Source organism: Podarcis raffonei, chromosome 10 (assembly GCF_027172205.1).
Source record: "Podarcis raffonei isolate rPodRaf1 chromosome 10, rPodRaf1.pri, whole genome shotgun sequence".
In the NCBI taxonomy this organism is placed as follows: Eukaryota; Metazoa; Chordata; class Lepidosauria; order Squamata; family Lacertidae; genus Podarcis; species Podarcis raffonei.
In genome coordinates this window covers 55,459,548-55,473,539 of record NC_070611.1, presented here as the reverse complement: position 1 = coordinate 55,473,539, position 13,992 = coordinate 55,459,548, and the positions used below count along the sequence as shown (strand labels likewise).

Sequence of the window (13,992 nt, the reverse complement as noted above, 5' to 3'; positions counted from 1 at the left end):
TTGTGGAGCATTCATTTGTATCATACCAATCTTATTTTCTGAAACTGGACAGTCCTATGAAGTCCTATGTTCTTTACATTTAAGTGTAGATACAGTTTTATTGAAAACCAATGAGGAAAGAAATCCACAGATTCTCCAGAAAAATGACAGACTTCCTTCTTCAGGGTTTTGTAGGGGGGGAAGTGAAGAGCCATCTTTTATTAACACACTGAGGTTGGAATAACTTGTCGGCCATTTCCATTCTACTTCTGTAATGTTCATTCCACTGAACATGGAAGGGACAGGGGGGTCATAATGGCAGATCCACTGTGTGGAGGTTCCTGGGCAGATTTTTCCTGTGACTGGGAGTCCTTCAGGATAGGTCAGGGTCCAGGCTGGTCATTGCAACACACCCCACCCCAGCTGTGTGGTCGTGATACACACAGTGGATGTCTGCAAAGACCTATGATCCTAAACAATGGTGGTTTTACACACAAAACACATAAACAGCTGGAGTTTTCAGTTTCATTACACAAACTTATCTCTAATAAGCTCAACAATCTTCATAAGCTCAGAGCAGCTTTGGACAATACAATCAAGTCACTTGTGATACCGCTTCCCCATTTGGCTGACGGCACTTGTCTGCCAGGCTGGACAAATCATCTGTGTTTGTTCTCCCGCAAGTCCACTCTATCCTGTTAGAAACACACATTTCTAGCTGCATTTTCTTTTAAAATGCTCTTTTAAAAATACATGTCATACTTAAAAAGAAATGCTGATCACTGTATTGGCACATTCTAGAAGTGCGAAATATGGCGAACAACTAAGATCTGATCTGCACAAGCCCCAGAGGTGTAGATTGGGTTAGCTTGCATCAGAATTAAGGATGGGCAAACCTGTCAATTTTGTTTTCCGTCAGTTCCCCCCATGTCCACCTCATCTTAGGTTCAGTTATTCACATTTGCACATCAGTTTGCATTTTTTTAAAAAATCCTCACAAAATTATTCAGCATTTTAGGACACATTTCTCCCAATCTACATAATTTTATATACTATTTTGCTTACTATATATATATTTGTTGCAAGCAATTCCATGCAGTTTTGCCCATTATATGCAATTTTGGAAGCGATTTCCCCTAATATAATGCATTTTCAATTGTTATTTTCAGTAATGTAAGTTTTCTGGTACATACTCTGCTCCAGTCGATTACTTGGCTGAGGAACTTCAAGGCAAAATTCAGAGAAGCGCAAATTTTGCAGGATGGCTCTGTTTCAGTTCTTGTACTTTGGAAGGTATGGACAGTGGTGTCGCAACAGGGGGCGGTACGCCCCGGGTTCCATGTTTGCGGGGGAGATAAGAAATCACCCCGCGGGGGCTCACAGCAGCACAAGCAGCCATCGCACCACAGCAGCCGCCTTTGGAGGATTCTCCGTTCACGGCTATTGCTGTGAGCAGAGGAACCCGGCACCAGCAGCAATCCGCTAAGTACAGCGCATGTTCGGCGTTGCATGCATGCGCTGTATGTAGTGATGCCACACTTGCACTGTGTAGCAGTTTGTCTCCGGCGCTGCTCCAGCGCCGTACTGACGGTACTGGGATCCCTCCATCGCCACTGCAGCCATGAAGACAGCTATAGCAGTGATGGAGGATCCCGGCACCATCTGTACGGCCCTGGAGCGGTGCCAGCGGTAAACCACTACACAGCGCATGTGCGGCTTCGCTACGTACGGCGCATGCATCATACGTAGCAATGCCGCACATGCACCCTACATCATGATGCCCGCCCTGGGTGTCTCGATGCCTTCCTTTGCCCCTGAGTATGGATTAGGTAAATTCATTGTTACTTGGAAACTGAATTAAATTCCCTCCATCCTTAATCAGAATCCACATAGGCTAAATCCCTTAAGCAATCCTCTTTGCTTGTATTGTCTGGAAAGTCTCACAGTGTCTGAGAAGGATCTTATGTACAACATTTTACATCTTTTTCTGTTCAACTGTCTAGTATGTTAATGGGTCTGGAAAGGGAAGGTTCTTTATCTTGGTGCAGCAATAAAACTTCCAGCACATCTGCAAAGCTAAGCAGGGTCTAGTATAGTTTCAAACTGGATGGGGACCGTATGCTTTGCAGAGTGTTGGACTAGATGACCCTTCCAACTCTACAATTCTATGATACTGCACATTACTTAATGTCGAGTATGATATACCTTAGTGCCTTTGGAATAATATTTGTTGAGGAGTATGAAGGTCAACATTGGTTCACATGGAGCTAATAATTTTAGAAGATCATGATGTTTTCTGCAGAAAAAAGAATTCTTCCTCACTCTTAGCTACCCTCACAAATTTGACCTTAAAATGTAACTGTAGATACTCAACAAAATAAATGCAAAAAAGTAATAATCACCTGTTAGTAATTTAATCAATGTAATTCTCATTGGGGTGACATGTTTTTTCAAGGAAAGGAAATCTCAGGATTAATCTTCCTATTAAAGGGCACTGTTTGACCCTAATCAGTTGCCATTGCACTGAAGACAGTCCCTGACTCCATTGTTGCTTCTTGTCTTCCTTGAGTGCATCCTCTGTCCGTAGAAAAGTCCAGACAGAAACTCAATACTTTCCTCTCCATTTCCTTCCACTTCCTCAAAGCTTTTTAATATTTATCCATATTGATCCACCATAATTTCAGAGTGATGTTATTACCAAATAGCTAAATGGAGCTCTCTGCTGTTTCATCAAATCCACACTTAGCTGAGATCATGGAACTTGTTCCATTATCCTATTAGCCTTCAGGGGTAATTCCTCAGGGGGTCCGCTGAATCTTCTTCGCTTCTCATGTGTCTGGCAGAGAAAGAAAACAGCTTGTAGGGTCAGCCACAGATGAAAGTAGGGAGAAAGGGCATTTCCTTCCACCACGTCTGGACACCTCAAGCGGAGAAATCAGCTCCTCTGAGTTTTATGGAAGCAAAGGTGGGAAGGAAGCCTTCCTGTGTGCTAAATTCAGAGGCAGCCAATATGGCGCTCTTCAAATGTTGGAGTCCATCAGATGCAGCCAGCATGCTCGGGAATGGTAACAGTTGTGATCTAGCAACATCTTTAGGGTACTGCATTGGCTAACCCTGTGCTAACTCTCATTTTTGCACATATTGAAGATGCAAGCCTTCTAGGTTTCAGATTTATTTGTTTTTAAAGTTTGCTGTGTGCTTCATTGACCAGGGGTCTTCTTTCCACACCAGCACTTTTTTCAACATTCCCTAAATTGAATCTAACAAAGTGTCTAGATGGATTTTGAAATATACTCTGAGAGAATCCTCAGTTTCATAGAGTTTATTTCCGTTTGTAATAGAAACAGTCATTGGGTGTGTCTGTCAGTGCTTGTGTGTGTCTGGCTCCTCCCAGACCCTAGGCTATATATCCTTTGTTCACACCCCAGGTCACACCTGATAGGCTGATTCAAACTTCCCTTCTGGGCCAGACTGGACAGCTCCAACGGCCAATCAGATTACTACAATCTAAAATCCTACCTGCCTATTATTCTGGGATTGAAGCTCCAGACATAACAGATTTCTCACATGGCAGCAGTGGGTTGATGGTGGAATTAGGGCACGGCTGAATTTTTGCGCACTTCAGATTTTCACTATGAGAGGAAAATCTGTTTCTACCTCCCCACCCCTGTGTGTGTGTGTGTGTGTGTATGTATGCTTCCCCAGACCTCTTCACAGCCACTGATTCTGAAAAGGTTCAGAAAATGGCAACCAAAACCATCAAGGGTTGCAGCATTTGGGGCTTGTAAGTTTAGAGGAAAAGCATCTAATAGGTGGTATGATAGAAGTGCATAAAATTATGCAAACTGGGAAGAAAATGGACAGAAGGAAGTTTTTGTTCTTTTCTAGCACTAGAACCTGCGGACATCCATGAAGCTGAACACTGGACAATTCAGGACAGAGGAAACAAAGAACTTCTTCGCCTAGCACATAGTTAAACTACGGCCTTTGCTCCCACAGTGATGGCCACCAACTTGGATGGTTTAAAAAGAGGTTTACAAACATTCATAGAAGAGTAGGCTATCAAAAGCTCCAAGCCACAATGGCTACATTCTCATTCCAGGGCTGGAAGTAGTATGCTTCGGAATACTGGTTGCTGAACACTATAGGAGGGGAGAGAGTTTTTGCACTCAGGTCCTGCTTGTGGGCTTTCAATAGACAGCTGGCTTGTCACTGTGAGAACAGGATTCTGGGCTAAGTGCACCACTGACTTGATTCAGCAGGCTCTTCTTGTGTTCTTAAAATAAAACAAACCATGCAAGCAAGCAAGCAAGCAAGAATAGGTGTGTTCAGGCTTTTATCTTTCCCACAGCAACATATAGATGCTACATTTTTCAAAAATCACTATTTCCATTACACCTTTGGCTTAATTCTTCAGTCCTCATTCTCAGCTGAACCAAAGCATAACAGTACAATCCTATGCATGCCTCCTCAGAGATCGGGATGTCAGAGAACTTTGATGAAAATGGAAACAGTAGCGGAAATTGCCATTGTTTGCTTATTGTCCCATGTCTAGAACAGAACTCCATCCAGTAAATACAATCAGTATTGGATGTGGTTGTTGCTTTCAGTGCACAAATGATATGCAATTGATTATGTTTTTCTGCATTTGCATTGTGTTTCTTTTGAGTTGAAACGGATATGGGATGGAACTACATAATGACAACATAATTTTTGCCACAGTGGACAGCAAGACAAATAACGTAGACAAACTGCAACAGAACGGAAGCAGGCCTGCATGTGACGAAAACAGTGTGGAACAAAAAACAATGAATTCTTGCAACCCTGCACAGAGGTGAACCCCACTGAGCACAATGGGACTTACTTCAGCTAATTGGGTATAGGATTGCAGCCAAGCAGAGCAAAACTAATTTTCCTTTATGCCAAGGGTGGAGGAGATCTACTGATATAGCTACTGCCAGATCTATTGAGCTGCTGTTTTGTAATGCTCAGAGCAGGAGGTGAGAGGCAGCATTTTCTCGCCCCCCCCCCCGCCCACCCCCATTAAATGCAGTCGAAGGCAACTAACTATGCCAGCCACAGGGTTAGCATACAGTTTGACCACTACAGTTTGGGGAAGCAAAAGAGCTGGAGATGTGGGGCATACCCCTGGCCCACAAGCCCAACAGCACTTTTGGAGTATCTATGTCAGTGGAGCCAAGGCACTTCCAACAGTGTAACTCTCTTCCCACCAACATATCTCTCCCATTCTTCCAGCCTCCAGAGGAGGACAGCATTTCCCCCTGAATATTTGTAATTCAGTTTTCTGCCCATCCCTGGCTAACATCATCGCTCCCTCCCTTCCCTTTGTTACCCTACTTCCTGTCTAAATTTGGGCAACCTTCTTTTTCACTTACATTACCCTGAAAAGTGTGATGTGGGGAAGGGAGAGACAACCGAGTGTCCATTTGGGGGAAATATGATACCATAGGAATAGAGAGAGCAGACTCTCGCATAGCAGAGTGACAAAGTGAGATTTGCACTGCCCAATGAACCAGTGATTGCCTTGGCTCTCACCTTTTTATCACCATCACTTTAACCCAGAAGCAGTTGACATGGTGTCATCCAACAACATCTGGAGCCACCACATTGGCTCCCCCGTTGGCCAACAACAACCCAAGTGTCTTGCCCCTGGATCCCAGTAACATTTAACTAAAGCAGAAGTGTAACATAAGATCAGTTCAGAATCTGACACTCCATGTCATTGATTATCACTTGTGTCAATGATGTCATGTCATAACTTGTGTTAACTTTGGCCATAGTAGGGTTCACTCGAACAGCCTCTGTACATTTTCATGTGCATTGGCCAAAGCCAAAATGGGCTGCAGTTAGTGTCACTGTGAAAGAGCTGTACATGCGCATAGCAAGGTGCCCTTGAAATGTTTTAAACTGCAACTCCCATCCATGTTTTCTGGGGTTGGTAGGAGTTATAGTCCAAATTTTTGGATAGCATCAGATGGACAAAGGCTGATGTATGGTGAGAGATGGAAAAGAAGCAGAGAAGGGGCAGATGCCTTAGCTTTAAACTGTAGTTAAATCCAAATTCTCAGATCCCACTGAAAACACCAGGCCAGATTTTGATATATGTGAAGACTAGTGGGTCAGTATTTTTTTTAAGGAAAACTGGATTTAGATATTTAATTTTAATAAAAGCTACTGCAGCCCAGAAACCAAGAGTGGTGGCAGGAATGTTGCCCATGTGGTCTTTAAAAATTGATTTTAAGATTAGGGTTTGGCAAGGGCAGGTTGGGGTATCTAGGGCAGCTGGATCTAATTCCAATCCATCTTGGTCTATTGTTGCATCATCATTTATTATTCACAGTTCAGATAGCTGATCTCCCAGAGGAAGAGTTCTCTTTAATTAGCATCAGCACCACAGGGTGAATGGTCATTTGACTGATTTTGCCTGGCAATGAAACTTTAGAACACCTACCATCATTTTAAAATGCAGTTAAGGAAAAAATTAAAAATAACCACACAACTAGTTTTGCCATAGGATGACATCTACTTGAACTGACTTTATCATGACTTTATCATGATTGTATGATCATATATCATCACAAAATCATGATTATATTTTTATATGGCCTGCTTAAATTCCTTTAACTTCACCATCAGTATGAACCCCATTGCACCCTTTGCCAGAACAGATGATATCCTGTTCCACTCAGGTTTTGCTTGTGGGTGGGCTTCCCGCAGGCATCTGGTAGGTCACTGTGAGGACAGAGTGCTGGGCCAGGTGGGTGTTGGGCCTGATCCAGCAGGCCTTTTCTCAAGTTGTTTAGATCTCTATGTACCACACACAACAAGAATGGGGAGCCTGTGCCACCCCAACCCCATGAGAGGTTGTTGGACTCCAACTCTGATCATCCCCAACCATTGGTCTGACTGAGGCTGATAGGAGTTGAAGTCAAGCAAGTTCTAAAGAGCCAAGGGCTCCCCATCCTTGGCACAGAGGGTTCAGCTGAGTCCTGGGTTCATATCCTGACTGTGTGGCCTTAGTTAAGCCATCATCTTTCAGCCTAGCTAGTGGGGAGAATAAAATGGGACAGCACCACATATGGAAGACTGGAAACCCAAAAAACCCAACGCGAATGAGGCCATGGAAGACTGTGTGATTGCTGCCCCTCCGTTCCTTGGACCTTCTTCTCATCCTATCCTCACACTTTCTATGGAACAATATTAGATTTCCATTTCCTATAAGAGGTGAAAAGGAAGTACGTCAGATGCCCAGTCTCTTGCTGCTTTGCTAACACTACAGGTGAAATTGGGTTCCCTGTGTTGCAATTGAACAATCAAACTGCCAGTGAATAGTTTGAAGGTACAGTTTAGTAAGATGGCAACCATGTTGCACCTCAGCAAGCCTGGGTCTGGCCAGTGCCACTGGGACACTCTCTAGACTTCCTTGGGTGCCACCTTAGCTTCCATAGAAAAAAGTTAAGATACAAAATTTAAACACACAAAAAGCAATCACACACATATACACACTGCCCTGAGTTCTTTCAAGCTTGGGAAGCAGATGTGGCATGGGGGGGGAAAGCAGCTTTTAAAAACATCCCATTCGTGACAGTTGCATTGTATAAACATCCTTGTAAAACTCCCGCTAAATTAGATTCTTGAAAACAGAGTTGCAGAAGCAGCTTTTTGCTGCTTTTTAATGCTAGAAAACCTCACTTGGCATCCAACCATCTGCAGTCTTGTCCCCGTCAGCCTCTAAATGTCATTTCATCCAATGGAGCGGAAGGAAAAGTGACCAACACTAGCTGGTACCGATGAGAGTATATGGAAAGCTCCACCCCTCTGCTTATGGCTGGGTACAAGAGCGCACACTCTCCGTGGGAAGAGATGTGGAAGAACAGGTTCTTCTGCACGTCACTCAGCTCTCCTTCATCCCATCTCAATACACCAGCAGGGCTCAAACAACAGGAGGAATCCAAGGGGAACAATTGGGCCCTCGTTCCACTTCTAGCACTTCTCTTACAGCCTGCTAATGCAGAAGATACCAGAGAGAAAAGCCCAGGAAAAGTCCCCACACATTTTGCCCCTCATAATTTGCTCAGAGTTGACCCAACTGGTTCCCCTGGTCAGTGCACCATCATGCCACCCATCTAGGACCCAAGAAATTCATGAATGGTGCTCCTATTATCTGGCACTCAGTGTGAACTTCTACTGGGGAATACCAAACACTGCTATTGTTACACAGAAGGAACAGCACCCTCGCTCTGTTGGAAAACACAAAACACACATCCAGAAGCCACTGTGAGGTCCCCCATCAACTTTCTTCAATCCATGGAAACATTGAAAGTTAAGGATTTCTGTTGCTGAGCATCCATCCCCGTTTACACTGAAAAGAGGGGGGAAGAGAGATCAAACAGTAGCGTTTGCAAATCAAATCCACTTGTACTTACTTTGAGTTGCAAAATCTCCCGTCTCTGTTAAACAGTCTTCAATCCCCCGTGAGGACTTCTGAGCTTTCGCTACACCTTCACTCGGCAAATGCAGCACTTTCCCGCTTCTCTCTCTTTTTCTCCCCTTCTCGAAATTATTGACTCCTTTTCTTCCTTTGCCCCCTTTCCAATGTCCCTCTGCTCCTCCTCCTCTTCTTCTCAGTTTACCCTCTTCCTCTTTCAATTTCCCCCCCAGAATTTCTCTACTCAAGGCAGGGAACCTGATCCTTGCTTTGACTATAGAGAGAGCAGACTGTGAGTGACTGAGTGAGCGAGAGAAAAGAAAGGGAAGGAGGGGGGGAGAGAGCAGAGCACAGTTCCCTCATGTGATCTGACTGGGAAGCTTATTAAAAGCAGGTCACTCAAGGGGCAGTCTCTCCCACCAAGACCGATGGAAAGGCAGGAAGCGGGGAGGGGGGGAATCGGAGAGGAACTCTCCATCAGGAATGACATCTTTTTCAAGGGGCTTCAGTCAGTGCAGAGGGAAAGTAAGAGGATACTATTCAGTTCCTCAGAAACTTCAGATGCAGGAAGCACCCAATCAGTCTGTAAGCTTTTGCACAACCAGTGAGTATCAACCCTTTTTGCTCAGTCTGTAGCCAAAAGTCAGCACTTTTTCACAACAGCTGGCCGAGATGCATTTTGCCAAAGCTCATCTGAGCTGGAAACAGCTTGAACAAACAGTCTGCACAGGTGAACACTGCAATTTTAGTCACATACACGAACAAAGGCTCACAACAGCTACATCTGTAAACAAGGGCCCAGTGCCAACAATTAGGGATAGGGGATTCTGCCAATTTCAGATTTCCTCAGCTTCTCGTTTTTTCAGTTACAGTGGTACCTTGGGTTACATACGCTTCAGGTTACAGACTCCGCTAACCCAGAAATAGTACCTCGGGTTAAGAAATTTGCTGCAGGATGAGAACAGAAATCGTGCTCCAGCGGCGCAGCGGTAGCAGGAGGCCCCATTAGCTAAAGTGGTGCTTCAGGTTAAGAACAGTTTCAGGTTAAGTACAGACCTCCAGAACGAATTAGGTACTTAACCCGAGGTACCACTGTATTAAGTTCTGCTCTCCACATTTCCACATCACTTGGTGTTTTTTAAAGTCCTCATGAAAAATTGCCAGCATTTTCAATGAATTTCTCCTCATATACAATTTTCACCTGGTGCCTTAAAATATATAATGAAGGCACCAGGCGAACCTCCCTGTGGAGAGCATTCCACTAATGGGGAGCCACTACAGAAAAGGCCTGTTTCCATGTTGCCACCATCTGGACCTTGTGTGGAGGAGACACACGAAGAAGGGCCTTAGATGATGAATGCAGCAGAGTCTGGGATAGTTTATATGGGGAGAGGCACTCCTTGAGGTATTGCAATCCTGATCCATTAAAGGCTTTAATGGTAAAAATCAGCATTTTTTAATTGGGCCTGGAAGCTAATTGGCAGCCAGTGCAGTAGGGCCAGGATTGGTGTGATATGCTCAAACCATCTTGACCCAGGGAGCAAGCTGGCCAGCTGAAGCTTCTAAACCAACTTCAGAGGCAGCCCTATGTATAATGTGTTGCAGTAATCCAACCTAGAGGTTACTAGAGCATAGACGACAGAAGTTAAGCCATCCCTGTCCAGATAGGGGTACAGCTGGGCCACCAGGCAAAGCTGATGGAAGGCACTCTGTGCCACCAAGGCCACCTGAGCCTCAAGCAACAGCAGATGATTCAGGAGTACCCCAATCTACATACCTGCCTCTTCAGAGGGAATTATGATGTGCCTTATAATATGGCAAGTGAAGACAACTGACAACATGCATCTGGGGTACAAGGTTCAGGCATGTACTAAGCATTATTCTTAGCCTTGAAAGGCCTCGTCCACAAGACCTCAGTCCCATTTTGCCCTGCAAACATCCCACCCACCCTTGGGTTAGGGTCTCACTGTCACTGAGCTTTTTGAGTTGCTGGTTGACAGAGCCGAAAAGGATATTTCTTCTTTCCAACCTCAACTGGCCTCCAGTTTGTGCATTTTTCACCTTTCCCTCAGTGAAATACGGCTTACTTGTATTAGGCGTTAACTGGTTTGGTAAGAACCATGGGTGGAAAGGGCATAGGGCAGGAAATACTAAATAGTAAGCTTGGGTTAGGGCCTCTGCTTGGCAGGAATCTCTCACCCTGGTCATCCAGTGAGATCCTGGAGGCTTGGCTCGCACCACAACAGAACTTGATTCTCGGAGACTCCCAGGGAAGGGGCTATGCACTTCCCAACCCTGACAGAACAACTGCTCCTTACCCAACTGCCATGCCAACCTCAATAAAGATTTGGCCTGATTATCACTCAACACCTGATGTTCTGATGTTCTGTTTATTTCACCACTCCCAAGAGACCACATAATACACCTGCTTGGGTAAGCAGGTGGACCAGTGAAGCCAAACCTCCTTGAGAAAAAGTGTTTGTTCGCCAGTGATTGAAAAAAGCAAAACATTCCTCTGCTTAGGTTTTGATTCTTGCCCTCAGGGCTTCCTTCAAGCTCTTCAGTTTCAGATGGATTATATATAAAGGCGATGTTTTTAAGGAGAGGGTGGGGGAGGAGAGGTAAGCGATAAAAGTTGCCGAAGTCAAATCCCTACTTTCAAATAGACTGAGAAAACAGCCTGCAAGGAAAAGGGGATCAGAATCGGTCAAGAATAAGGCATGCTGGGAAATCTCCATAGACTATGAAGCCTAAGCCTTCCTGAGGCAGTTCATTGAGTAAAAGGGAAGATATGATGGAGTTCTTTTGAAGAAGGATAGAAAAAGCTAGCATAAGTGTTCATCTGAAATCTGCTACTTTCTTTCAAACATCTCCGGTAGGCTAGTCCTCCAAGGGGTGAGGTAGGTACCCAAAAATATCTGTGGAAGGGAACATAAGAGGAGCATTGCTGGATTAGGCCAAAGGCCCTGCACTCTGGTCCAACCAGATGCCCAGATAAAAGTCACAAGCAGAACCACTCCCCTCTCCTAGCGTTGGCATATTTCAAGCTTTATTTAGACAAAGTGATTTTTGGTTTACTTGCCAAAGATCCAGGACAAACCTCCGCCTTAAGGAAATTCCCCCTTGACGTCACTTCTACCTTTGAAATCCTGGTAATATCTGGGAAAATCTGGACGTATGGGCAGCCCTACTCTCCACATACAATGCCCAGCAAGTGGGATTCAGAGACATGCTGTTTCTAACAGTGGAGATGGAACATAGCCATCATGGCTGCTGGGAAATTGATTGCCTTACCCCCCAGGAATGCGACTTAATCCTCTTTTAAAACCATCCAATATGACATCTGGTGGGGTGCATGTTTCCCCTCAGAACTGAAGATGTTGGCACACTTGCAATTATTCTCATAAAAACATAAGTGTTCTCCTTTAATACATGCCCAAGTGTGGGATTAAGGAATATGATTCCAAAGAACTTCACCCGTTTCAAGACAGGTATGAATATGTCTATTATGAGGTATATAATATACCACCTTAATCTGATGTCTCAGATGCAGCCTAGTTTGGGAGGGGGTCACTAAGAGTGGGGAGTGGGGCTCATATATAATTTTGAATGCCTTTAATCAGGAACCACCATCTATGGCGAGGTACTTATGGTAAGTAGCATCATCAATTGCCCTCTGTCCTGTGGCTACAGAAGTAAGGGGGAGCTTGCAGTCTCTAGCCAGGTATCAAAGAGATGCTGGGAACTTTTTCCCCACCCCACCCCATTCCATTAAGACTCACAGAACTGTAGTGTTGGAAGGGACCTTAAGGGTCATCTAGTCCTGCCCTCTGGAATCACAGCTAACACCCATCATAAATAAGATCTGAGGCCTGTTGGGATTTCTGCGCATCCCACCTCATTTCATCAATAAGTATGTTTCCTAGATCACTGCACTACTGAAAGCATGCATTGAAATGACATTCCTTATGTCATAAGGAGGTACATAAATCATCTCAACAATGCTTCTTTGGGGATGATTTACTTATTGCATTTATTGCTTTTTCTCCAAACTGCTCAAGGAGGCATACATTTTTCTCCCCCTCCCCAGTGGTGTAGCGTGGGGGGTGCAGGGGGGGCCGGCCACACCGGGCGCAACATCTGGGGGGCGCGCTCGCACTCGCAGCTCTCTGCCCCTACTAAAATCCACGGGTTAGGGGGCACAAATTACTTGCCTTGCCCCGGGTGCTGACAACCCACGCTACGCCACTGCCCCTCCCCATTTAACCCCCACAAGGACCCTTCAAGGGAGGCTACTCTGAGAGACATGATCACACCTCAAGTACACTTTCCAGCTAGGTAAAACTCTCAAGGAGGATGTGAAGCAGTGCCAGCAGGCTGTGTGGCTAGGGAGGATGTTGGGTGAGTCCCATGGGCCGGGTTAAGAAACTTGGAGGGCCACATTCAGCTTTGGGCCTTAGGTTACTCATACCAGCTCCACACTGACTGGCAGCCAAGTTTCTAGTCCTAGAGGAGATGCTACAAGAAGAAACCCAGGGCATTCTGCATGTTCTTCTACCACTGATCTATGGATGGCCCTTCTGGTATTTATACCCAAGTGTTATGTACTAATTTTGGATACTAGAACAATAGGCAAGTAGGATCCTAGAATGCAACAACTGATTGGCTTGCAGGAGAAGACTAATCAGGCTCCAGGAAGAAGTTAATCAGCCTATTAGGCTGGTAGGATCGTAGAATGCAACAACTGATTGGCCTGCAGGAAAAGATCAATCAGGCTCCAGGAGGGAAGCAGAATCAGCCAATCAGACAGGACTCATTGTGTAAATAATGTATATAAAAACCTGAGGTTTGGGGGGCAATTCAATCACTGTTTTACAAGCTGCAATAACAAGCATGAAATCACTACAGGACTCTGAGTATATTTCACCAAGCATCTCTCTCTCTCTCTCTCTCTCTCTCTCTCTCTCTCTCTCTCTCTCACACACACACACACACACACACACACACCTTATTTGATCTGTCTGAAAGGCTGACTAAGTGGAATAGGGCCACACCACACCAACAAAAGTTTTCTCTCTTTCTCAAAGCAAACAAAATTGCACACATGGCTCCATCAGCAGGTCAACTCATCTTGATCTTATCCCTTTGTTCCAGATGGCCCAGAAATATCAATTTCTTTCTTTCATCCACGCCAGCCTTTAGCCTCTGCAAGCATGAAGCTGGAGGGGGGGGGGAGAGAGCAACCCCATTCCAGGAAAACGAGAGACCATTTTAACATGACCATTTTAAAGATTTTTTCCCCCACCTTCTCCTCCACTGTTGTTTTCAGAGTTATTGAGCTGCCAAGCGTCAGCTGTGAGTGCCCACAGCTGCCACCTCATCTACCATGATCAGATTTCCATTAGCGATCCTGAATTATTTAGCTGAAATATCGAGCATGGGGCTTGAGCTGCTTTCGGTCTACCTTTCATAACATGCCTGTGCCATGACAGGAATCTCTTCTTAGAAATTAGTCAGCCTCTGGGGCTTGAGGGGCAGGCGGGTAAGCTGATGGAGAAACCTAT

At 45.0% G+C, this 13,992-nt stretch overlaps 1 protein-coding gene across 2 annotated transcripts in view; it reads right to left on the bottom strand.

The window, feature by feature from the left end:
• Nucleotides 1–8,771, bottom strand: part of PTN (pleiotrophin) — a 91,657-nt gene extending 82,886 nt beyond the window's left edge. Inside the window, exon 1 of one of the 2 annotated variants that reach the window (XM_053405175.1) lies at nt 8,427–8,771. The gene's annotated coding sequence lies outside the window, so the exon portion shown is untranslated. The remainder of the gene's footprint in view (nt 1–8,426) is intronic. The other variant, XM_053405176.1, reaches the window with a different exon arrangement.
• Between the last annotated feature and the right edge of the window lie 5,221 nt (nt 8,772–13,992).